We start from the raw sequence: 26,105 nt of genomic DNA on the forward strand, positions 1-26,105 counted from the left end.
GAAACAATATCAGGAATTGGCAACAGAAGTGCAGATTTCTACTGAGCCAAAAAATTTCAATATCCTTTGATTAGACCATTTTCACGTCTAAAATATCAAAAGAAAAACAGCAAATATCAAACATTTTCTAGAATTTTTCCACTCGCTTTAAACCAGAGTTGTCCTGTAAAACCAGGAGGTGCTGCGCTGATCAGCTGATTGATGATCAATCAAACGGAGTCAGATCAGATTAAAGCTGCCCGATCGCTTTAACTAAAGACGGATTAGATGGAAACGTGATCATTTAAAGCAGATAATCAGTTCCTGAGTTGTTAAATAAGCTTCTAAAGGCAGAACTCCACTCGAAAGGATTTTATCAGGCGTCTGTGAAACTTTACCTCCAACCACCTGAGCTCACACCGCCCGTGTGGCGCAACACGGCGCTTAAAACAAACAACACGGCGAGCTGGCACCTCTGTCGATGAGTGACGCGTCAGCCCAGCAGGCGGAGGAATTGATCCAGAGGCCCGAGGAGGTGACCACCTGAGCGCCTGAGACCAAAGCCAATCACAGGCGCCAAACACAACCTCAGAAAGAAAGGCAGAAAGCATGGAGGCGAGGTGTCCAGGCGGCGCTCCGCGGCGCTGCGGTTGGTTGGTCGATTGATAAATGACTCGGAACTGATAGGAGGAAACTCGCCCTAATGGACTGATCCCCACTGGATCAAAGTTCCCTTTTAGTCCCCGGTCAGGACCCTTACAGTGGCGTCACGGCGTGAAGCAAACACACAAACACACACTCTGCTCTACCTGCAGGGTATAAATAATATCCCCTGTCAGCCGGCGGAGGAGGCCGAGCAGATAACAGAGTTTCCAGGAAAAAGGAGCAGGAGGCTCGAGGAGAGGCCAGAAACAGCAGCCGACCGAAAGACGGCGACGGCAGAGGATCCTCAGGTGCACGAGTCCAATGCTGAAAATATGAATGCACGACAAAGGCTGAAGGAAATGCACTTTAACGTGTTCTGCTGTTTGTCACCATCTCAGGGTTCCACTTCACCACAAAGTGGACTCTTATCTGGTCTGGATTTGAGGCAGATCATCATGATGTTTACTGAGGACATTTCTGCTCCCCAGAGGATGAACCCTTTTCATTTCAATGACCCCGTGACCTTTCTCAACTTGGCTCAGACGATAACAAATGGCTGCATTGTTATGGAACGCTTCCTTTGATCGCAGTGACCTTTAATGACCTTTCCTCTGATGATAGCATCAAAACACACTTCCCATTTTTAGCTCCACTACTGCTACAGCTAAAGATAATAAATGCTAAATCATCATCATAACTGACTGCAGTTCATCCTTCAGCCTCTTGGGGGCACTAAAATGACTGTGATTAAAGATGGCCGACATGTCTCCACTTCCTCCCGCTGTGCAAAAATGAAGCCACGGAAACTGTCTTCAGAAAAAATTATTTGATGCAAGCAGTACTGCAGCCAGCCAGCAGGGGGCGACGGAGATGTGCTGGCGTCACTTTAGAGGAGCAGTGACGTCGTTCACGTCAGCACGCTGAAGCTCGAACAGTGAAATCCAGTTTGCTTTGATCTGTTTGTGCTGGATGTTAAACTTTAAGCAACTCCAGCGAAAGACAAAAAAACGGCCGACAGACTCTCCCCCAAAACATTCTGCTGATACCAAGTGTGCTCTGGAATTTAATGGGACCGAATGAGCCGAGGAGAGTTTTAAAATTCTAGGAATTTGAAATTCTTTCTCATGCACTATGCAGGTAAACACAAAAAAATTAACATTAAATCTAAAAAAATGAGCAAGGAGCGAAATTACGCCGGAAGCGTCTGTTTAATTGGCTGCGGATCACAGATCTGCAATCAGCATCCATCTGCTCCATCTGATCTCCGTTCACTTCAAACACACACACACACACACACACACACACACACACACACTCCCTGCTGGACTTCATTTGAATATCTTGTCGTGTCGGAGTGTTTCTTGGTCAGCACGTTAAGACCACAATGCATCTGTGTATGTCCTGACATGTTGTTATTCCCTAATAGCTACCACACTGAAGCGATGACACACACCAGCTGCTAACACATGAATTATCCCTTCAGAGGAACAAACAGTAGTTACTTTCAGTATTAAATGCAAAAATGCCTCGTGGCTCCCAGCAGACCCCGAGAGGAGGAAGCTCAATGAGCAGGAGCAGGAAAAATATCAGAATTTATGTTTTTAGAAAGCTTTTTGTGTTCAAAGCCGGCGTTTTGTCCTCATGGTGGCCCCGGTTCAAAGGTCAGGGGGGTCAAAACTGTTAAGATGACGCTCTGTAAAACTTAAATAAACCAGCATGTGATCACCTGCTGATCCTCTCACTTGAAAACAGCTCAAGGTCAACATATTTAATGTTTTCACTCATCAGCCTCATTGATTTCTGTAAGAAGACGAAGATGAAGCAAATGCTTGAAACAATATTAAGGAGTTAGACTTTACATTATTCTGTCAACGGAAAACGTTATGCGATCATTCATGTTCACGGTTAAAGTGAAATTTTAACGGATTGTTAGCAAAAAGGTGGAAAACTCAGGACAAAGCTCGGTTTTGATTGGTGCGTTTCATCCTGTGTTTGTTGGACGTGGAAGCTGATCCGTCCGAGAAACTCGCCGCCTCTCGCTCGTCCATCTTCGAGCTGGAGACAATGAATGAATCTCTGCATGGAGCGTACAAAAGTTCACATTTGTATTCTGCGGCGGCGGCGACTCTGTGCGCATTCAGTTTGAGAGAAACATGCCTTCTTCCCTCACTTTGTCTCCTTTATCTCCTCCACGTGGAGGATTTGTCTGTCTGAAGCCTCAGACTGTTCCACTCTCATTCACAGCTCTCCCTCCTCTCTGCTTCCTACTTATTCCTTCATCCTCCATCATCATCATCACTCCTGTCTCCCTCCATTGTCTGCACGATCTGACCTTCAACCTCTCCACTGTTGATCCAGGAACTGCACTTTATCCCACTGTACGCTGTAATAACTTCTCCCAGACCGTGCGGAGAATCACAGGTTGCCTCCAACCAAATTGTTTTTGTTCCACCGTGAAACAGAAGCGGAGAAACCAGGTAAGATGGAGGCGAACGGCGCCCGACTTTCCTCTTTTTACATTTAAATTTCAGCCTGAGAAAAAGCTTCTGAAAGCAATCCAGTCTTCACTGAAGCAAACCTATCATCACTGCAACAAAACCTCCATGTGAACCAGCCGCCTGCTCCGTCGCATGACTCCATCTTAAAACCGCCAGTCGGGCGAGATCATTTCACTTCTTCCCCATGCAGATTAACTCTTTTCAAGTATTTCAGAAGATAATGTGTCATTATCTCATTTTCGCTGTTATTTTATTTTGGCTCCAGCTTTAATATTTTGACATTTAATTCTTGCAAATTCCTGAAACTGCTTCAGATAAAAGTGGAATTATCTCACAGCACTAGCAGACTTTTCTCCTTTTAATCTTTTGATCCTTGTTTTTCCCTCCAGTATTCCCTTTAAGTATCTTCAGGATTAGAGAGAAAAAACCTTTTCCCACATTGAAAGTATCACATTTACATTCTGTATCTGTTTGTTCCATCTAATTATTTGAGGTATATGCGTAAATCATTTGGTGTAAATAATATATTTGTGTTTTTTGCTTCAGATCAAAGCTCTTATTGACGGGCATCAACACACCATTGTTGTGTTCACATTCACATTCTTTATCTTCTTTATCATAACCAAACAATTCATCCCCGACGTTAACCGAGCAGTCTTAGGTTGTTTTGGTGGGAGTAGTCTGCAGTAGTTCGGGTCTGTTCAGGGCCATCGTGGTCTTGCTTTAACACTACATGTGCCTATGAGGACTGCCATCACGCCCATTGGTCCCCACAGAGGATATTATTTAGTCCATGCACGTATGAACGCACGTTCAAGGACGACACGGTTATATTTTCCAGGCTGCAGTTTATAAAACGCTTCCTGCTGTTTATCAAATGTAACGCATGGTTGTATTTCACTCCCACTTTTGTCAGGCAGAAAGTCGCAGAACGCAATCCTGAAAATGCCGAGCAAGACAGAGACGGACAGGAGATGCACTGAAAGCGACCACGTCAGCTTAGTGTTACTGTTACACCCTCACGGCGTTTTCATTTCACGATGAGAAAGAACACGTGAGGAAACGAAGAGAGGAAACTGATGAGCATCATTAGTCCAGCCTGAATCTTTGCACGTCATCATGAACAGACACAAACTGGAGAGAACTGAAGTCATTCTTCTTAGTAAATCAGGAGTTTATTTCTGTTTAGTGGCCGTTTCGTTGACTTTTCATACCTCTGGTGTTGGCTCAACACCTTGTTTAAACTCTGTCTCGCACTCAGATCCATACATGCTACCAGCAACACAATGAATTATTAAGTGAAGGCTCTATATGCTTCATTCAGATCGGGAAATCGATGAACAGTTCACGGTCAGCACATTGATTTAATCGCAGTTTATCTTGTGAAGTTATGCTAAAATCACGTTCAGTATCTGCTGATTTCACACCACAAGCAGCTCAGACTCTGATTGGTTGAAGTCCGAGACGCCTCCTTAACAGGCATTGCCGGAGTTTGACTGACAGCTTTCACACCAGCCAAGACGCAGTTCACCTGAACCGAACAGCTTCAGCTCCCTGAACGTCAGAGGTGGCAGATCAGAAGGGGTTCATACCATGTTAGTCAAACAAAATAAACAAACAAACAAACATCCGGTTTGCTCATTTACTGCAGGACTTCCTGTGAATGTAAATCTGAAAGGAAATCAGCGACTGGAGTCTGGAAACGTGCGAGGCTTCACACACTTATATCCTCCAGTTGGTGGTGCGTGGAAGGAATTTCACATCTTATTTGAAATAATCCCAACCTGTATGAGCAGCGGCCCAGTAATCCAGCACCCCCTCCCCCCTCCTCTGCCACCAGCACGCACACACATATGCACACACACGCACACACAATAACACACCAGCATCACTAAGCCTGGCCGTGAAATGGGATTCTCAGGGATGAGAGCTGCTCTTTGTGATCACAGAGGGGGATCTACCACACACACACACACACACACACACACACACACACACACACAGGCTCGCAGCGAGTGTGTGCGTGTGTGAGTGAGTGTATGTGGCTCTTTATGTCGAGACACACGCACACACACATCTGAAAAATGAGACAAACACTTCTTTTTTCTCTGAAGGCTCTCTGGAATGGATGTTGTGGGACTCAACTGTTTCTATGGCAACTGCAGCCCATTTACTCCCCATGGTTTGTCTGTGTGTGTGTGTGTGTGTGTGTGTGTGTGTGTGTGTGTGTGTGTGTGTGTGTGTGTGTGTGTGTACACTCAAATACTGTTTTTGCTCATGCACACAAACTGTATGCATACTTTGTCTCTATCTATGTCTGCTCTTGTGTTATTTGCTGTATATAAACATACTCTGTGTGTGTGTGTGTGTGTGTGTGTGTGTGTGTGTGTGTGTGTGTGTGTGTGTGTGTGTGTTGGTGACATGACAGCAGCCCACCTGATCTGATGGATGGGCGTCGTGGTGTCGCCTGTGGCTGATCAGAAACAACCAGAGCCAGCATGGCGACATCTGCTGCCCCCCTTTCCCCCTCTGGAGGGAACAAATGCAAACAAATGCATCTCAGCTGCGTGTATTCAGCCTCAGAGCGTCAGCGAGTGACAAACCAGAAGCAGACACGTCCACAAACGGCGAGTTGGCCGGCTCCAAAGATTGGAGCGTCAGTGCGCTGTCGCAGGAAGAGCTAATAATGGTGAAGAGGGACGAAGCAGAGGGAACCTGGAGGGAGCAGATAGCTGCAAGAGGCCGGCCTGAGGTCAGGACCACAAACAAAGTGTCATTTCTGCAAAGAGGAAGCAGAAATGGAAAATAAAAGCCTGTCGAGACATCGAGCTGCCACATCAAGGCTCATGGGACTGTGGCTACACGACAAATATGAGACAAGAGGAGGCTGCCAACACTCACACACTTTCATCTGTGCAGCCTGTCCAAAGACAGATCCAGGGTGTGTAGCCTAGCTTAGCACAAAGACAGGAAACTGCTAGCCTAGCTCCACTGAAAGTGATAAAATGTACCCTCCAAGCAGCCACCAATCCAAGGGTGAGCTGGACTTTTGCTGAGTTCAGACATAACTCAAACCTGGAAACCCCACAAAAGCAAGAATATTTCAAAAGAGAAAAAACTATAAAAGCCAGCAGGTTAGCACACCCAGTGGATCGAATGCTAACTGCTGTTAACACCAGATTTTTACATTTTCATTGCTTTACCCATTAATCAAGTGAAATAATGCAAACAGACAGGTTTATCTGAGGTTTTTCCACTTAACTTCACTTAATAACCTGGGCTAGCAATGTCCCCTTACTTCCAGTGTTTGTGCTAAGCTAGGCTAAACATTAGTGCTGTTAGAAATATTGCGTTATTAACGCGTTAACACAAATCAATTTTAACAGCATCATTTTTTTATCGCGAGATTAACATTCTTTGTGACCTTGTAGTTTTTATAACCTGTGGCCACTGCTAGTAACGTAAGAAAAACTACAGGATCAGGTTGTAAACCGGAAACAAAACAATAGGCACGCCCCACACACGTGTTTGGTGTCTCGCCTGCTCGCTAGCTGTAAAAGAGTAGGCTAGCAGTTTGTGTGGATGTCAAGCGCGAAACGCCGAATTGGATGCGAACAAGATTCTGAACGGAAAGTTTAGTTTCAGAAAGTTGCCGGATGGGTCGACTGACAAGACCAAAGTTATCTGTGTGTGTTGTCGGTGTGAACTGAGTTATCACCGCAGCACATCCAGTCTGAAACACCACTTGATGGCCAAACACACGGCGAATGCGAATTCTCCACTGCCTCCTTGTCAAAACCAGGCGACAATGGATGGCTTTCGACGGAGGTGTATGGATGCTGTTATGTTCAAAGGAAACTTAAGAAAGGAAAGTTTCAGCCATGGTTTAACTGCACTATGGGCTGAGTCCTAGTTTACAATGATGTGCACTTTAACTTTATCTTGAATCACCCTGTTTTGATCCCTTAGAAAGTGCTGTTGAAGGGGCTTTTTTATAACCAAGTATTTATTTTTTGTCATCTGTTTACTGACAGTGTTCAACTGTGTGAGATTTGATTCATTCAAATGTGAACGACTGCTCAAAGTGAGAATGTCAGTGTGAAATAAAACACTACACGTTGTTGTTTTCAATAAAAAACATTTGCACAAAGCGAGCCGATCCACTTTTCCATGTTGATAAGAGCATTAAAATGATAATTAATGGGACATTAAGAAGAGATAAAAATGTGCGATTAGTCTAAGTTAACTATGACATTCACGAGATTAATTGCAATTAAATATTGGTGCCTGAACATAAACAAAATTTTTCACAACATTAACCTCATGTTAGAGATGAGCAGGTGTTTGGATGGCTCTAATTATGCCGTGGGTGCATATAAATGGCGGTTAGCTGAAAGCCTGGTGTTGATTGGTGGGTCAGTATTTGAAGCTGAACTGGCGATGCAGCAGAAATGAAAGCTCTGTGATTGGATGTTTGGACTGGCGGCTTATAAAGCAGGTGCTCACCTCTCGTATTGATTTGTGTTCATCCAAAACTTGTATTGCTCCGACTCTAATTGCCCACACAGAAAAGAAGAAGGCTCAAAATACCTCCTCCCACTTCGTTACTCCATAACCACTCCCTGATGGTAAGAAAGCAGCAGCCAATCAGTGAAAAGATGGAGGCTGCCAGCGTGTTTGACCAGCATCCAGCCTGGTTTGCTCCGCCGGCTTTGATCACGAGCTGCTGCACGACACAGACCAGAGAGAGAGCGGTGGCTGTTTTCTTTCCCCGTCTTTTTCTTTCCTTGAGTTTGTGGCTTTTGTGGCTGAGAAGGTCAACAGATGATAAACTCTTCTAAAACACTGGAACACACAGAGTCCTTCCACCTCCAATATCTTTAAAGTGGATCGCCTTCAAATTAGAGGATGGAGGAAATGTCACAGCGCACACACTCTTTCTGTCTCTCAGTCAGCCCTTGTGTGGTTTATAGTGCACTACTTCAAAGGTTATTCTCCGACCTTATTCAGGCTCATATCTAAGGAAATAAAAAAGAAGGCAACTCTGCTGAATGCTCTTTTTGCAGAGACACGACACATCTGCTCCTGCATGTCCTCTGCTGTCTGCTCCCCTCTATTCCTGGAAGAATAAATGAAAGAAAAGCCGAAGGACTGAAAACTCAAAACTCAACGGGCTTTATTTCCCGGAGTTAGCTTCGCGACAGAGAGAAAAAATAAAACTTGGAAAGCTTTTCAGAGTTTCACTGAGAAGCGTTTTCTTGTGTCCCTGCACTTTCATGCAGTGAAGCCACAGTCAGCAGGTCGAGGCCAGCCAGTGTCGCTTCAGCTGTTCGCTCCTTGTTGTGGGTCTCATTTGCACAAAAGATGCAATGAAGGCTGATTGTGGGCTTTTAAAGAAAACCTCTGGAAGTCCATAAAGGTGGATGACGAAAGCGTGACGCATCAAAAATAATCATGAATGCCTCGTTAGAAAAGATAAGTTATGATTTAGGGTCTCTGATGTCGCCTTCGGTCGAACGGCGTCGGCGCGACGGTTGCTGGTTTTACTCCTTGTCGTGAATCATAGTCTGACCTGGGACGCCTCACAATGTCCCGACAGAAAGACGAGCAGGTCGGAATTTCTCGACTTGTCTTTGAATTCCACATGTTCTGTGACGCTGACCAATAGGAGCTCAGAGCTGTAGCCATGGCGAAGAGGAAGAGGAACGATGATGGTCGCTGCGAGGTGGAAAGTTTAGAGACGTTTTTCTCAGACAGCCGCCATCAAACACACCACCAATGATTGATCCCGGACGTCGGCCCCGAGCACCTCCTTCCTGATGACATCATGCAGATTGTGAAAGATGGGAAGCTGTGATTGGTCGGGTGCTAGTTCTTTACTATCTCTAAATAATGATTAAGGAACAACATCTTTTCATGAAAGACTAAAAGCAGTGTCCGACGTCTCTCTAGAAAAACTGAGTTTGTGCTGCCATCATCAGATTTTAGTGTTAATTATAGTGAAATTCTCATTGTGGTGTAGAAACTAGCACGATGCCACAGCTGCTGTGCATATTTTCCTGTTTTTCAGACATATTTGAAAAACATAAACAGCGTCTATGGAAATGTTGAACCTCTGAGTGGGAGTTCCCCGTCAACATCTGTGGTACGCTTAATGCAGAATTTAAAATAGTCTTATAGAGGACTTTTCTCAATAAATGTGGCTTTAGGCATTCACCATCAGTCATTTAAGTGGTTTGTGTTACAACAGTCCACATTTGGAAGTTTGGAGCTTCAGGTCACGTTACGGCTGCAGCTGAAACTGAAACTGAAACCAAAATGGTTGCCAGTTATTTTGTCAAATAATGGACTGATCATGTCTGCTGTAGTTTTTGTGGAGGTTATTTCACACTCAGGATTGTGTTTGTCATAAAAAAGAGGCCGTCGTATGTCTTTCTCTTTCAGGAGATACGTATTTATTTTAAGATTTTAATCATTATGAATTCAGATATCTGTTAGTAGTAAGTTAAACGCAGCTGACTGAGCTCAGGTCAGCACTTGGTATCTCTTCACACTAAGCAGTTGTGGTTGCTGCTTAGTTTACAATGACAGATTTTATTGTTAATAAAAGCAACAAGAGGCAAAGACGACTATAACCTGATTAAAATGTGCACTCGCTGTTTAAAAAGCAGGCAGTCAGTCGTCTGCGGGTGGTCACTGTTAATACAGGAGGAAATAAATTTCACTTACAGGCTCTTGGATCAGATTAAGACCTGCCAGGTGGGGGTTCAGCTCAGATCTGGCAACCTGTGGATCGATATTAATGGCTCAGACTGACAGGCTGAGAGGTTGAAGGGACTTCTCTTTTTCTCTCCGGCGTCACTTTCCCGCTCCGCCTGTCCTGAGCTGTTTGTCCAGGCCCCTCACTCTGTAATCAGCGTCAGCATTTGTCAACCACCGGATGGCAATTTGACATTTCAGAACAAAGCCTGGCACCGGCGAGGGGGGGTTAGTGACAGAAAAACAGCGGGGCGAGTGATCAGAAGAGAAGCAAAAGGGTGCTAATGAGCATGTTGGAAGCTCGCAGGTGGTTTTTAGCGATGACAAAGTGGCTTTCACCTGTCTGCTCTGCTGCCATCTCACGTAGCATCGCACATCACGGCGGAGCTCCATTAGATAACAGCACAGTGAAGGACGGAATATTAGAGTGAAACAAAATAGAAAAGAGAGCGGGGGGATGAGAAATGAGCCGGGAATACAAAGGAGACAAAAGCAGTCCATGCGTGTGTGTGTGTGTGTGTGTGTGTGTGTGTGTGTGTGTGTGTGTGCGTGCGCTAACTGCTGGCCTCTTCCAGTCGTATGAGCTTTAAAGATCCTTTGTTGCTTTAAAATCAGATTTCATCACACAACTCAACACAGTCGTGGTGAGTGTCTCTCCTCTGAGAAACATGATTTTAAGAGATTCACATTTTGTGAAATAAGAGTCAGATGAGATGGTGGGTGTGTTGGTTTCATGTCCTCGTCCAGTGCAGAGATAGCTGTGAGCACGCAGACTGAAGGCAGAGGGTCCAGCTCGGCCAGAGCAAACAGAAAGAGGCAAAATCTGCTGCAGATCCAGCACAGCCGCAATGATCAAAGCACCTGATCCTTGTGAAGTCTCGGTAGTTCAGCCGTGCCTGATGAACGATGCTATCAGAGGGAGCCACAACCAAGCTAACGTTAGCTTGCAAGCAAACAAATTTCTGCAGAGCCACTAAAAAACAAAATGTACTGCACATGTTCAGGGGCGGGGCGCGCAGACAGGCAAGCCAGGCAGTTGCTTGGAGCCCCCGGCCACTAGGGGGGCCCCGGCCACTTATTTATAACAAAGATTATTGACAGGCCTGGGCCTCCAGGGACCTCTGTTGGTCCCTGGACCTCACTCTGAGAACCACTAATCTATTCTTAGTAGTAGTAGTATTCATCTCAAATGTCCCAGAAATTGTGCATTTATGTGTGCAAAAAGCAAATTTTTGCAGCATGCATGGGTGGGGTGGGGGCCCTAGGGATTCCTTGCTTGGAGTCCCAAGAGACCCTAGCAATGCTACTGCACATGTTAGACATGTCAGATCATCCCCGGTCGTCCAGTACAGCGATAGCGAAGCATTTAGCCTAGCTTAGCACACAGTCTGAAGGCAGGGAGAAGCAGCTAGCCGGGCTTCAAAATGACAAGCTTTGTTATTACCACCAACCAATCCAAGCATGAGCTGAGCTTTGCAGGGTTAGCTACTAAAGCTGATTTATGTATTGACATTCAGTCAATAAGATATTACTTTGATTTGGCCAAAAACAAAAGTGATTTCCACGTCTTTTCAGATCTGAATGCAGTTCTTGAGCACAATGTTTAAATATGTGATGTCAAGTCTGAAGTTTAACAACACAAGAATGTGCAGGTATCATGTTAGAAATACAGCTGAGCGGAAAAAATAAATTAATCAGCTTACAAAATGTACGCATTTTGCAGTTTTCTGCCAGCGTTCCTCTTTTGCCTTATTTGCAGCACCAGTGTCACTTTCTGTTTTATAACAGCCTGTTCCTCTTGACTGAAGCAGGCGTCACGTGATCGGTTAGAGCAGAAGATGAATCAAATGATGCACCAAACGCCCATTTTTATGTGACTGCACACAGAACCCAGTGAAGAAAACCTGGGGCGTCAAAGAAAGGGGGTATCTGTCGCGATGCCCGTCACCTCTGACTGGGATTTTAGGTTTTGTGGGTCTAAATACAACCCAAACAAGATGCTAACTCGGGTGTACAGAGGGCAATATGACCGCTGCATCCTCCCCTGTGTTCACGCAGGCGGCTGCTTCTCGTTTGCATCTCCAGCAGCTTCATTACGCTGATCACATCTCACGTCTTCTTCTATGTAACAGCTCGCAAACAAAAAGGGCAGACGAGAGCCAGGGGAAGTGAAAATTAGCTCATCCTGAGGTGCAAACGCCTTCTGATTACGAGTGCATTGTTTCACTCAGATAATCAGGCCTCTGCTAACACACACACACACACACACACACACACACACACACACACACACACAGAGGCAGGCGACTGACTAGCTGGCAGGTTTTTGTCACTAATAACGGTTTAGTGGTGAGAGGTCCTGGAGAGGAGGTGAAGACTGACACTCGAACCATCCCTCCTTCTCTTCTTTGCTGGCAGCTCTCATCTGCCATGTTGGAGGGAGCGCTGCCATCACTTGGCACCTTATTTATTTTAATTATTTTGATTCCCGCTCTCCATCTTTGGCATCCATGGCTCGGGGAATCGCTGATGGCTGACACTCATTTGTCAATCTCGTCGCAGCTGCCTGCCAATTATAAAATGAAAAGTTTTGGCGAGGCCATTAGAGGCGACTCCGGCGGTTTCCCCGAGCGTTAGCAGGCGAGAGCGGCTCCTCCTGCCCTCTCCTTCCTCTGCAGCGTAACGTGGGCACGACGCCACTCCCCGGCCATCAGGTGAGCGCCTGCTCTCCGTGTTTGATGTCCCCTCTTTGTCACCGTACCGTCATCAGGGCTCACGCTCTCTGCTGCCGGATCTTCATCGCTACTTACGTCATGCTGGTTTCTTCACATCAGCACAACAAAACTTCATAGTACCCCCTCATAGTACCTCCTCAACGTAGGCGGGGTCGTCATACCACGGCTGCGCGAAACTGCCATGACGTCAATTTGTACGCGACGCAAACAGAGCTGACAAACAATGCTGCTGGGTTTGTGGCTTTTTGTCACACACAAAGCAAGAGAAGAAACCGAGCAGCCATTTCCCTCGAGTGAGAATAAAGAATACAGTCAGCGGTTGCTGTTGCCCAGCGTTACAATGGAGGGGACGGGATTGTTTTTCCGGTGTTGGACGTCGCAGACCAGTGACGACACTCTCTGGCCAATCAGTGGCCGACAGGCTGTTGACGTCACACATATAGTATCGTTTCTACTCGCTTGGAACCTCGCCAGAGCAGGTACTAAAAATAGTATCAGGTACCAGGTACTATCCCTAATGGAAACACAAAACAACCGGGTCGAGTCGAGTCGAGTCGAGTCGAGCCGCGCTAGTGGAAATGTGGCATTAGTTTACACATTTTAGCTCATTTACTACAAATCACACGCACTTTGCATTAACTCTGACATGGACGCGTTAAACTGTTAGGGGCCCCTGAGGCAAAATTCAGATGCTGGGCTCCTATTAACCTGTACTCCTCACCCTCTGTGAGCTGTACTGCAGTATTCCTGTCTTTTAAATCTTTAAATGCTGATAGCTTATATTTCTAAGTGAGGGTAAGTTGTGATTTTCTGAAAAGAATATAAACATAGGATGGTGTTAAAGTGGCATGTGTGCACTTTATAGACGTCCCCACCAGAAAAACACAAGTCGACTTCGCAAGTAACTCATTACAACCTGTTTTTATGTTTACTGTGAGGCAGCCTCCAGTGATTGTAGTAATTATGACAGGAGCTAAAGAGGAAGTCAGGTGACGTACATCATCTACATCACAGTGTTTTCGTTATTTCAGTCCATGATCTTTTTCTAAATCTAGTTTTCTAAAGTAGTTTTCAGAATAAATAGTTTTCAGATTCACAGTGTGGATGACGAGAGGACGAAGGTCCAGCATGTGTTGGCACTTTTGTTCTGAAGCTTCCTGGTTAGACAGTTACACCTTTGGTGGAGGGAAATCTTAATGCTAAAGCGAACAATGATATTTTAGGCAACGCCTGGTTTGGTGTCTGCACAGAGCCTCGACCTGAGCCCCTTCAGGTATCTTAGAGATGAACTGAAACACAGACTGTGAGATCAGCCAGGACCTCAGTGATGCTCAGCTGTCTGAATGGGACCAAATCCCTGCTGCAAGTTTTTTATTGTCATAAGCACAATTACACTGAAGCAGTTCAGGCTGCCTCCAACAAAGCTCATTTAAATATGAATAAAAACAAAATCGTGCAAATAAAAACGAGACTCAAAGACAAAATAGTGCAGAAGTTACATACAGGAAGAAAATACAATGAATAAACTGTGAAGTGGACGGCCCACAACAGGAGCAGCCTGCTCACCCTGCCGCCATCTGACAAGCAATACAGAAGTATCCGCTGCCGAGCCGCCGGACGAGCGAGCAGCTTCTGTCCTCAGGCTGCTGCGCTCGTCCTCCACACTCCACCGTGAACAACAGTTTCTCCTCAGCAGCATGAAGGGACAACAGCTGTTTAAGCTAGAAAATAAATAAAGCTTCAACCACATACTTTTGGCCATGTAGAGCATCACATCATATTAATTAAGACATTTAAAGCGGTGTGATGTGGAAGATGTTTAGCGTTTTCAGAAGGCATCATTCGTGGTAAATCTGCTCCTTTGAACATGTTTCCTTTGATGGAAGCAGCTGAACTAAAGCGCAGAGGCTGCAGGCGGAGAGCAGAACTGAGGAAACACGAATCCTTCTCCGTTGTGTCGCTAAAGTAGAGCTTGTTAATTAGGGGGAAGCTTGTCTGAAGGATTAACGACAAGCTCTGCTGTTCATTTCAGAGCCCTGCGCATCACACACCTGCACTGATGGATTATGGGTAAGCATTTTTGTTTGTAGGTTGCATTTTGTGATGAGACGTTTGATCCGGCAAAAGTGTCAAGTCAGGCAGAAAAGCAGACTAACAAGACGGCGGGCTTCCTCTGGGTATAAAAACACTGGTTTACTGTTGTTTCCCTGCAAACGCTCGGCCTCCTTTCATCAGCATATTTTAACAGTCATACAGTAAAGAACAAAAAGGAGACAAATTGGGGTTTGGGAAGGACCAGAGACAACAGAACTTCTCTCAAATTAGCAGCGAGCGAGGCGAAGCTCGGAGCTTAACAGCTCTGTTTCTGCAGCAGGAACGCTTCCCACAAAGCGGTGGCTGCTCTCCGCTTCCTCGCAGAATAATTGGATGGAAAATGAAACGAAGCCTTTGAGCGGATGTTCCTTTTGTTTTAACCGTTCGCTGTAAATACACGCACTCATATACTGTACGCTGCATTAATGTCGCCGCTGTAGCGATCCAAAAGCAGTCAGTTCCTACCAGCAGCCGCGTCCCTGCTGTCAGACGCCATTAACGGAGGAGGAGTGTGTGTGTGTGTGTGCGTGCGTGTGTGTCGAGTCAAGTCAGTCTAATTATATAGCTCAAAATCACAAATCACACTTTCCTCAAATCCTCTGTCCTTAGACCCTCGATTCGGCTAATGAAAACCCCCCTTTACTTTTCAGACGTCAGTCACACTTTATTGATCAGAAATGACAAAAGTTCATGATAAACTCTGTGGACTGGAAGAGGACACAGGACAGACAGGAAGACAAGCAAATGCAGCAGGAACACTTGGTATTCAGGCTGCATGACTTCTGCTGGCTGGTGAACGCACCTCCATAGAAGCAGGTCAGCCCCTCCCTGGTCCAGCCCCCAGTCAGGCTGAGGGTATTTAAAGGCACCTGTGCCATCATGGTTTATTTCTGCCTTGCTCTGTCTGATGCCACATGGTCTCCTCTTTGTGTCTCTGCGTCTCCTGTCTGCCTGGTCATACTGGTGTCTGCTTCCCTCAGGTCTTGATAATCTGTCTGCCCTGACTGGTCTGGCTGTGGTTGGTCTGGCTTTGTCGACGCACCTGTATTGGTTTTAATCAGCTGCTGTTCTGCCCTTGGCTCCAGCTGTCGTGTAGTGTTCAGGCACTGTTTAGGACTGAGCTAACTGGCATGAGCTCTTGTATAATATACAAGGAGCACAGAGAAATGAGAGATACATAAAAAAAACTGATTAAAAGAAATCCAGATATGTTTGTATATGTATAGATTGGCAGTGTGATGTTGAGCTGTGGGAGACATGCTGGCTAATTAAGGCCTCCCAGGCTAGCTGAACCACTTTGTGCACACACACACACAGACACACACACACACACACACACACACACACACACACACACACACACAGCATTTTTTATTTTTCCTCCTCTCGTTTCCTGTTAATTTTGACAAGTTTCACTAATCGCAACAAACGTGTGAGCGCGTCAGAGCCCTGCAGGACTTGCAAATCCAGATTTTGTGCGAGGAGCCTCGGGAAGGTGTTTGCCTCACTCGTGTTGATGCTTCAGGATGTTGATGTTTGTCCAGCTGTCCAACTTTTCCACAGATAAATACATCACAGCTACTTCGTTCCTGCTGATTGAGTCAAAATTTCTCCTAAAACTTCACTTTGACTCAAGAGGAAATAAACTTTCAACCAGCGAACACTTTCTGGCTTCAGTTTGGTCACAATCTCTTAGTTTCCTCTCGCGTCTGAACACAGGTGACCTTTCCTCTAGCGCCACCTCCAGGACAAACCTTTTACATGACAAGTCAAACTTGAAAAGAGCAAAATTCTCAGTATGATTCAAGACTTTTGCATGAATCGACCTTTTTCTGACTTGTCAAACACAGACGGGATTAATATGAATGCATTTCAGTTACTGCGGGAACGGAGCCGTCGTGTCATGTTACCTGCTGCTTGTTCTGAGTCCAAAGGTCTTCTCGTCATCTGTTTGAGGAGGATAAAGAAGGACGGGGGAAACGTCTGAGTCGATTCAGACCCAGCTGAGTCAGACTTCATGTTTGTGGACACAGCGAGCAGCTTAAACTCTCACCCGATGACGGCATGAAACACACTAAGAAGCTTTGCAGTGAGTCAAAGCATGTGATCGGCGTGTTGTTGTCGTCAATACTTTCATATTTTCATGACATAATAATAAACCTCATGGCTGCAGCTGGTTGTGCATTTCACTGGGGAACAAGTTTACCTCAACATAATGTGCAGAAACACACTAATAACACTGAGTGATTGGACCAGCACTGACCTTCAGCAGCCTTCAGGAGTGACTGAGTGATCAGAGCGTCACCACTGACGGCTCTCAGCGGCAGTTCGGGACCAACAGATTGATGGAGGTTTATGTCGCTGATACACTGACGGATGGCTGAGAGGACAGACGGCTGTCAGTCGTTTTTAAGACATTGTTGACTGTAGTTTTTTTTACCTCCAAACCGAATGTGGTGCACGGTTCTGATTTCTCTGTTGAGGATGTGCAGCTCAAACTGAGGCCTTCGACAGTCTTTGGACGGTCTCGTTGAGGGACGAAAGTCTGAACATTGCTGTTGAACGTTACAGGTTTTATGCCATGAAAATCTAAAATAGTCTCCAGCCTCTCTGCATGTGGAGCTCCTCTGCTGGCAAGTCAAAAAGTTTTGTCCTAAAACACAAAAAGGTATCTTAATTATTTTCCATTTTAATGAAGATAAAGATGCAGATGACACATTCAGAGGTCTGTGCAGCCTTGGTGGAGCTCTGTTTGTGTTTGGGTGTTTTTTGTGAAAAAGAAAAAAAAAATTGTGCATTCATTCATAATTTTCAGACAGATTTGTGTGTGTGTGCTGTCAATGCCGTGTATACCGCAAGAAAATGACAACCATCATCTAAAAACTCCCCAATCACCTGAAACAGCTGAGCGCAGGTAATTTATCGAGCGAGCTGATTGAAGCGACCGCCTTCGCTTGATATTTTTTAATGCCCGATCCTAAAATTCTGCCGCGTTTTCTGGACTTTCCTGTCAAATAAAACAAAGCCCAGCAGGTCAAAACTTGTAGCTGCAAACTAAAAGAGCAACAGTGTCTTTGGGCTGTATTTAAATCTCTGTTTGGAGCCTGAAGTCTGCACGTTTGGTGTCTGCTCTTCTGTTCATCTCAGCACGGTGAAAGCAGACGTTAGCTGTGCTGCTGCTGACTGGAATGAGATGAATAACTGGCCTAAAGGGGGCGCTGACGTCTGTTCTTCTTCTCCTTCTTGAGTTTTGACAACTGACAAGACAAAAGCAGCGGACAGGCTGCTTCTCACATCTGAGCCTCAGCATTTAAATGTTTCTGACTCGAAGAGGAAACTCCATTTACAGCTCAGATGGAGGAGATGCGCTCGTTCCTGATTGGCTCTGACGGGGACTTCATCAGTCGCGGAGAGTGTCATGTTTGCCGGTGCTTTGTTGTCACATTTCACCTGTTTACTTTCCTTCATTTGTAGTTTGACAGGAGCCGCTCGTCTCTGCGGCAGCCTGTCACATCTGTTCACGAGATGTTAGGAAGCTGAACGACAGCCGATCAACGCGGAGGAAAAATTTCACTTGAAATAAGAAATCCAGACTCACGTCAGGAAGGATTGAACACGCCGTGCAGGACAGCGGGATCGAGCTCCGTCGTGCTGAAACAAGGGTTTTAGTTGTTGTTGGTAATAGTTCCCACGATAAAAGTGTATGAAAGCAGTTCTGTGGGTTCTCTCACAATAAATCTGAGAAAATATTGACTTTTTTTACACTGACAACATCCTCGATTCACTCAGACGTGTTTTTTGTGTCTATGAGCCTGACCTGTGGGCATAAAGGCAATAAACTCAACTTCAAATAGCATTAAACTGTTTTCTTCAATACAAACTGTCCCATAACGTGCATGTATATCATATATAGTATATTGATGGCATGTACTGTCTGAGAAGCCTAATTTCTCCTGAAAATAAAGAACCAAGTAAACACAGACAAAATGCTGCAAACACTGAGAGAAAACTTGTTCAATAATAAAGAAATCAGCTTGCATGGTTGCATCCGTCAATACATCTTGGTGATAGAATTGTAATTGCATAACGCAACAGAGTAAACACACCCAAGATAATCGAGGACGGATTCTAATTTAATCAGACAAACTCCCTGCAGAGGTCAGGGACACGTTTGGCCTTATTAAGAGCAATGTGTAAATGTAACTCGTCTTCAGAGCACAGAAAAGCACAACGGTGATGAAATTAAAGAAGCAGGAAGAAGAATAAACAGACAGGAGGGAAGATCAGTCAGGACTCAGTGAAGCAGTTACTGTGAGGTGGAAACGCAGCAGATATTAAGAAGAGATGAGCCGTGTCTGGGTGTTACTCTCGCCTTCAGTCTTTATGCTAAGCTAAGCTAATCGACTGATAGCTCTTCCTCCCGAAGTGCAAAACCCTTCTTTTAAAAACTGTATTCTTTAGCACTTTTGGTGCTTCAGTCCACCGCTTGGATCCAAACTGAAATATCTTTACAAATATTTGATGGACTGCTCTCATTGATGGTTCAGAGGGGATGTGTGCTAATAACTGAGCTAGCAGCAGGTCAAAGCTTCATGTTTAATGACAAAATACCTGCAGAACAAATGACTCAGTTCTCAAGCCTCAACTGTACTTTGTGTTTAGTGCTGATTAGAAAATGCTAGCATGCTAACAGGCTAAAGTAAGATGGTGAACGTGGAAGCATTTTACCTGCTAAACATCAAACAATGTTGGCATCGTCATTGTGAGCGTGCTGATGTTAGCATTTAGCTCAGAGCGACGCCGTTCCTCAGCACAGCCTCAAGCAGCTGCAGGCACGGCTGTAGACACTTGGAAATGAATGGATGGAAACATACATATATGAATGTAAACAGTCGCTTACATTGTCCACACTCATAAATTATATCCTACTTTATCCCTTTGGCCAAAGAATATGTGCTGCATTATTAATTTCATCCGTTACATAAACCAGTGTGACAGCCAACAGCATAGAAGTAAAATAAGTTTAAATGTTAAGCAGAGGAATCAGAGCCAGCTGCCTTCAGACAGCAGTTATTTCTGTCTAATTACCCAGGATTCTTTGACCGTGATGCATGTCGAGTGTGTGTGATACGACATAATGAAAGCACAGACTGTCCCTCCGCTGCCAATGTAATCCCACTAAATGTATGAAAATAGAAGCTCAGCTATTGTTGGACTCAGCGTGCTGCCTCAGCATATACATCCTCTGACACCATTTGGAAGAGGTGCACCCTGGGATATTCTCTCGCTGGGACAAAATCCATCTCGATCCATCTCCCCTCTGGCACAGCGAGAGGAAGTTTGATTGATTTATCAGGCCGGCGTCTCCCCAGCCTCCCTTTAATGAGACAGTAATAGCCCACGGTCGGCCGGCACTCCAGAGACGAATGTGAAGGAGAGGCGAGCGGCAGAGAACAGAAATGTGGACAGAATATGTAACCCGAGGTACAATCAATCCAACACACACAGATGGAGAGCAAGAGGAGGGAAATGGGAGCGATGGCCAGAAAGAAGACGAAGAGAGAGAGAAGTGTGAGGAAGACAATGTGACAGAGGCAGCCGGTAAAAAAGTGAGGAAACCAGCGAGGAAGTTAAGAGACAAGTGCTGACTAAAGTTATTACTGTTAACTGAGAAGAGAGTGAACATCAGTCATTAGAACAGAAGCAAACCCAACACTGGAGCCAGCAGCCATATTCAGTATATCAGCAAACATATGCCGTCCACACACTTCTTTGTTTTTCCAGCTTTAAGCCGCTTAGTTCCAATCAAGTCAAATCTCAATGCCTCAGCATACAGTCATACTTTAAACAGTGGTGTTTAACTCTGTGTCAACAGTGTGTGTTTGTCTCTTTCCTGTCTCAACATGACGCTGCCCATCTGTCCGCAAAGCAGCAGCAGGAAGAAAGTTTGGAGTGAAAACAAGTGACTGGTCTGCAGAAAGCTCTGATCTCAACCCCATCCAGCACCTTTGGGATGAACTGGAACGCAGGCTGTGATCAAAACCTTATTATCCAACATCGTGGTCAGAGCTCGCTGGTGCTGCTGCGTCGTAATGGGAGCAAACCCTGCAGCGTCAATGCAGACAGAGCAGGCAGGCGGGGAAGCAGTTAAAAGGTGTTTATTGCAAGTATGTAGGAGATGATGACTGAAGAAAGGGAAGGGGAGCCGGAGCAGAGAGCAGGGACTGAGGAGGTCTGCTGGGGAGCTGGATGAGCAGCAGGACTGTGAAGACACAGAGACCGGGACAGAAGACGAGACACGACCTGGCAGGGTGGAGGTGGCAGAGCTGAGCACATGTAGAGGTCTTGATTGGGGTGATGAGATGCAGCTGGAGGCTCCACCCTGAGTCCAGCACACCTGCAGACAATCACAGAGACACAGTCACACAGGTTACAGCAGCCATGTTCAACATCAGCGTGACACAGCCTGGATTCACATGCTCAACCATCACATATGTCTATTAACTGTATCAATCATTATTATCAATACGTTTAATTATGAGACAGATTCCAATTCACAGCATGACTTAAAAAGCAAATATTGGATCATAGTTTTAGCTGAGTGAACTCTAATTATAAGATAATAATGATCATTTTTGCATTGTTGAACAGTTTGGACTCTAAAACGAAATCTCACTGCTACGCTGCCATTAAATTTTTGGTGTATATTTGTTTTGTGTAATGATGTCAGCGACCTCTAACCTTTCCATTAGTCCCCACAGGATGAATCCTCTTAATGTTTGTGGACAGAATGTGCAATTAAACAGAAACTACCACTTCATTTATCTGCAGAATTTGGGGTATAATGAATTTTCCTGGCTAAAAAGGTGGAGGGAGGGTGGGGTACGAGCAGACATTCTGGACTGCTGCATCAGTATGCTGATGACCTCCACCAATATTAGTTTAAATCCTCTGGAGATCATGAATATCCACTTTGGAAATCATGATATCGAGGTAGAACTGTCAGTGATGAATCAAAGGGTTCATCCTCTGGGGAGCATGGATGTCAGTGTGACCGTTAGCTCTTCACACGTCCTGTGTAAAAGCGTATTTTTGCTTTCCTGATGATGTCGTTGTGTTGGTCATTATCTGGGGACCACGACCGTCACTGACACTCAGCAGTATCCTCCTCTTGACTTTCGTTTGAAACAGTCTCACTGACTGTCCAGGAGTCTTCCACCTTTAGCAGCTGCTAACTGTTAGCAGGAGCCTGAAATAACCTGGGTAAGAGGAGCAGAAGAAGAGCAGATCAGAGGAGGAGGGAGGCCTCGGGGGGGGGGGGCAGCAGACAGACAGAGGCAGCAGGTAGAGCAGGCGTCTGCTGATTGCCAGCAGCAGTCGGTCACTGCAGCCTTTAATTAAAGTCACTCTCCTGGGCTCTTAAGCAGCAGCTTGCAATTTCCACAGAAAACAGCAGAATGGCGACGAGCCCGGATGACCTGTAATTGTCTGTGGATGAGGGGGCGGGGGAGGCTGGGACGGCAGCCTCCCTGCCAACCTGTGATTTTCATGGGAATTAATGACACAGCGGCCACATCGTTTCCTTGACACTCTTTGCCAGGGGGGAAAGGTGAGGCGCTGACCTTTGTGTTGATCTCGCCGTCCGTCTCCATTTTGAAAATGTGAAATGTTACAGAGCAGCAGACGGAACAAACAGCCTCGGGTGTTAAAATACAGGTCGTAAGCAAGAAAAGCCGTCATGTTGCGTCATCGCCTGCCATTTGTTGTGTGTCGTCAGAAATCCCCGTGGGAAGGGGTTTCTGGAAAAGGTCGACGTCAAGATCTGCCGTGTGCTCACAAGGGTCATACGTCCATCCAGCAGCAGCAGCTTTCCTTCACAGCGCACCATAAAAGACTGACTGGTTACGTTTGTTTGATGTAAACAACACAACAGGATGAGAGTCGAGGAGCCACTTATAGGCAGGCTGCATGCAGTTGGTTCAAATTGAAATCAGACACATAATGACATAAATTATGCCCTGGATTAAATTTTACATTACTGAACGCACTCAGTGTGTTTTCAACATTAATTTCTGAAGACATTTGCAGACTAAAGTGTCTGCTAAAGTGAGTGTAAACGTTCACCGGAGGCAAAGTGAAAGCAGCACATCAGCAGCAGCTTCAGTCGTTTGTCAGACCTCATTTGCACCCTCTCATTACGTCAGCTCTGGATATCCTGACCAGGAGAAACACGCTGACAGAAGGCGGAAACACAATAAATGCAGAATACATAATGACTGCAATGAGATCAGATCAGCCAGACCACATCTGGAGGTGGTCTCGGTCACACTGTGGACAAATGCAACCCGTACAGCGCGGCCACCAGTGAGGTGAAAGGTCACCTCAAACTGCCGGATTGAGATGTCCAGCAGAGGCTACACACAGAAACAGCAGCTAGGAAGTCTTCCCTCCCAAAAAAGTGCTTCAAAGGTGAACCAGCTCGTCATTGGCTTCGCTTCCCTTGACTGACGTGCAGCATGTTCGTTGGCACATCACAATGTGGTTCAAGATAACAGGAGCAGCAGTCGATCCTGATGTAAAAGCAAAGAGCAGATAACATCCAGACGCTGATTACAGGTCAATGCCAGATGGAAATAGCCTCAGTGTCACTCTGGATGCCTTCAGCGACTGTTCTGCTACAGGCTGAGATGTTTGACAGCCCAACGTATGACCAAAGGAGCTGCGCATGAGCGTCAGAAGAGAATAGACCTGCAGGTCCACGTCCTCGTACCTACGACACACATCATGACCTTCATCGTGCGAGACCGTCGCAGGACAAGATCCTTGTCATCACACGGTCAACGTTGTGAAGTTCTTGAACTTAACACTGCGTCACCTGCCTTATATTTTTATTTCCTTCATAAATACTCCAGCCACTAGAGGTCGCCACCTAACAACAAACTGTACAGGCGACCGATTCGCCCGCTGAGGACAGGCTGTATAGACAGCTGGACTAAAGCACAGCGGTGGTGAGACAGACACCTGCAAAAAGCAAATGAACCACGACATGTTCACTGGATGAAACCATGTTGTGATTCTGGCTGCACCTAACCTCTGTCAGACCTGCAGCAATCGACTGTGACTGGAGGCGCTTCACAATCTTTAGGCAGCACCTCAGCGGCACGATTTTGTGGTGTTTTCTGTCTTGGCATTCACATGTGTATGTTAAAGGCATAGCTTGACATTTCGAGAAATAAGCTTATCCACTGTCCTGCCGAGAGTTGGATGAGAGGACTGATGCCGCTCTCATGTCTGCACAGGAACTATAAAGCCACGACCAACAGCCGGTTAGCTTAGCTTCACATCAAGACTTGAAAAGGTGAAACAGCTAGTCTGGCTCTGCCTAAAGGTCTCAACCTAAAGGCACCTGTAAGGCCTATAAAGCTAAAGCTAGCCCATTAAATGTCGTCTGTTTAATCTGTACAAAACCACAGATTAAAAACCAAAGCTGTGGTTTTATGGGGGCTTGTGGATTTGTTCGATTTGCTTGTATTCGCCAGGATGAATGATTTAAATGTTGCACATGTACTGTTCATTTGCAGGTGTAGTCTGAAATATGCAGGTCATTTCAGCATATCAAGTCCAGTGTGCACGAAACGTTAAGAACCACTGATTAGAGGATGTGAAATGAGTAACAGGGAAAGAACTATTCTGTTTTTCTTTTTTCAAGACGTCTCAGTGACCAAAATCCAGTCTGGTATCATGTGCCTGCAGAGCAGAACTGTTGCATCATGTTGAAGAGCAGCTTACAGCATATTACAGGCAGGACAGGACGGAGGCAGCAAGATGCAGCCTGCGCCATCCTGTCGGCTGCATGTACCCAGGGACCTCATTAGTCCGAGCGGGCTGCTCCGTGGTCACCGGCGGCTCCTTTGAGGGCGGGCAAACAGCCACAGGGACCGGCTTCTTACCCGCTGAGGGCTCCACGCAAAAAGGCCAGAGCAGCGACCTGAAACTCCAAATAGGCCGGCTGCCTCGCCGGGGGAAATCAAGGTGAGGGAGGGTGACACGTCGGCATGCTCTGACACTTGTTTGGAGTTCAGAAGGTAACAGCAGGTAGACGCTCGCCAGCGGCGGCGCCTCCGATCCCAGAGCTTATACCGCGCTCAGAGTTTGTTTGTAGGCAAAAGTTTCCTCAGAGAGGAACTCTTTCATCTTCAGACTGGAATTGTTGAGCTGATATCTGACATGCTTTAACACACACACACACACACACACACACACACACACACACACACACACACACACACAAACCTTAAGGGATACATCTTTCCTTAATCTTAATCTCAAAGAAAACAGAAACCAGTTCAACTTCTGCAGATTGCAGCAAAGCCTTTATTTTCCAATAAATACAGTAAATATTCACCTTTAGTCCTTTGACAATAACTGCATGCTTATTAAAGCTGAATTAAACATCACTGCATGCACACAAAGCCTGCCTGTGACAGTTTGAGATTTCGGAGAATTGCTTAACATCACACAAACTTAATTACAATCATGAGAAAACGGTTTGACATTTCAAAACAAGGGATTCTTCTGCTGCGATTAGAAGATAATACTATGATATTCAGAAGAAGCTTCATCAGCACAAAACACCCTTTGATATCTTGAGATTATGAGATACTTAAATCACAGTCACCAGTTTGGCTATCCTGGGATGACGAGCTCATTAACGTTTGATAATGAGCTCTTCAGATCGAGCTTAATATCAATAATCCAGCCGTGGTCACACGCAAAGCAAAGGTTGATATCACGTGATAACAGGTCAGAAGCGTTCTCTAGCCTCTTGTTCTGGTGTAGAAACTGAAATAGAAACAGCGTTTGTCTCAGCCGTGCACAAAGCCAACCCGGCGTGCACGGAGCTCTGACCTCGACCCATCCAACACTTCTGGATGAACTCGTGCTCAGACGACGCCGAGCTTTTAACGCCACACTTCTCTTGTGGCTGAATGGGAGCGATTTCCTGCAGCCAGGTTCCAGCAGCTGGTGGAAAGCCTGAAAGCAGAAGAGTGGAGGCTATCAAACGCAGAGCGAGTCCCATGGCGCTGCAATCACATGTTTAAATATCACACCAATTCCCACAGAGTGCCGAACTTGAGCAGTCACAGCACTTTCCCTTTTCATGGTCTCTGTTGGACTTGATCTGCAAGTACTCCACTAATTATTATGTTATTGTGTACTATAACATACTTATTGTTATTATTATTATAATTATTCTGTCCTTTCCTTGAGAAAGCAGTCACGAGTGAGCTGTTTGACTCCACATAACAGCAGTTCATTTGAGGATTTTCGGTCAGGATTTAGAGCCCATCGTAGCAGACAGGCAGCTCTGGTTTAGACAAAGGACTTGACTCAC

The sequence above is a fragment of the Chaetodon trifascialis genome, chromosome 5 (assembly GCF_039877785.1).
Source record: "Chaetodon trifascialis isolate fChaTrf1 chromosome 5, fChaTrf1.hap1, whole genome shotgun sequence".
Lineage (NCBI taxonomy): Eukaryota > Metazoa > Chordata > Actinopteri > Chaetodontiformes > Chaetodontidae > Chaetodon > Chaetodon trifascialis.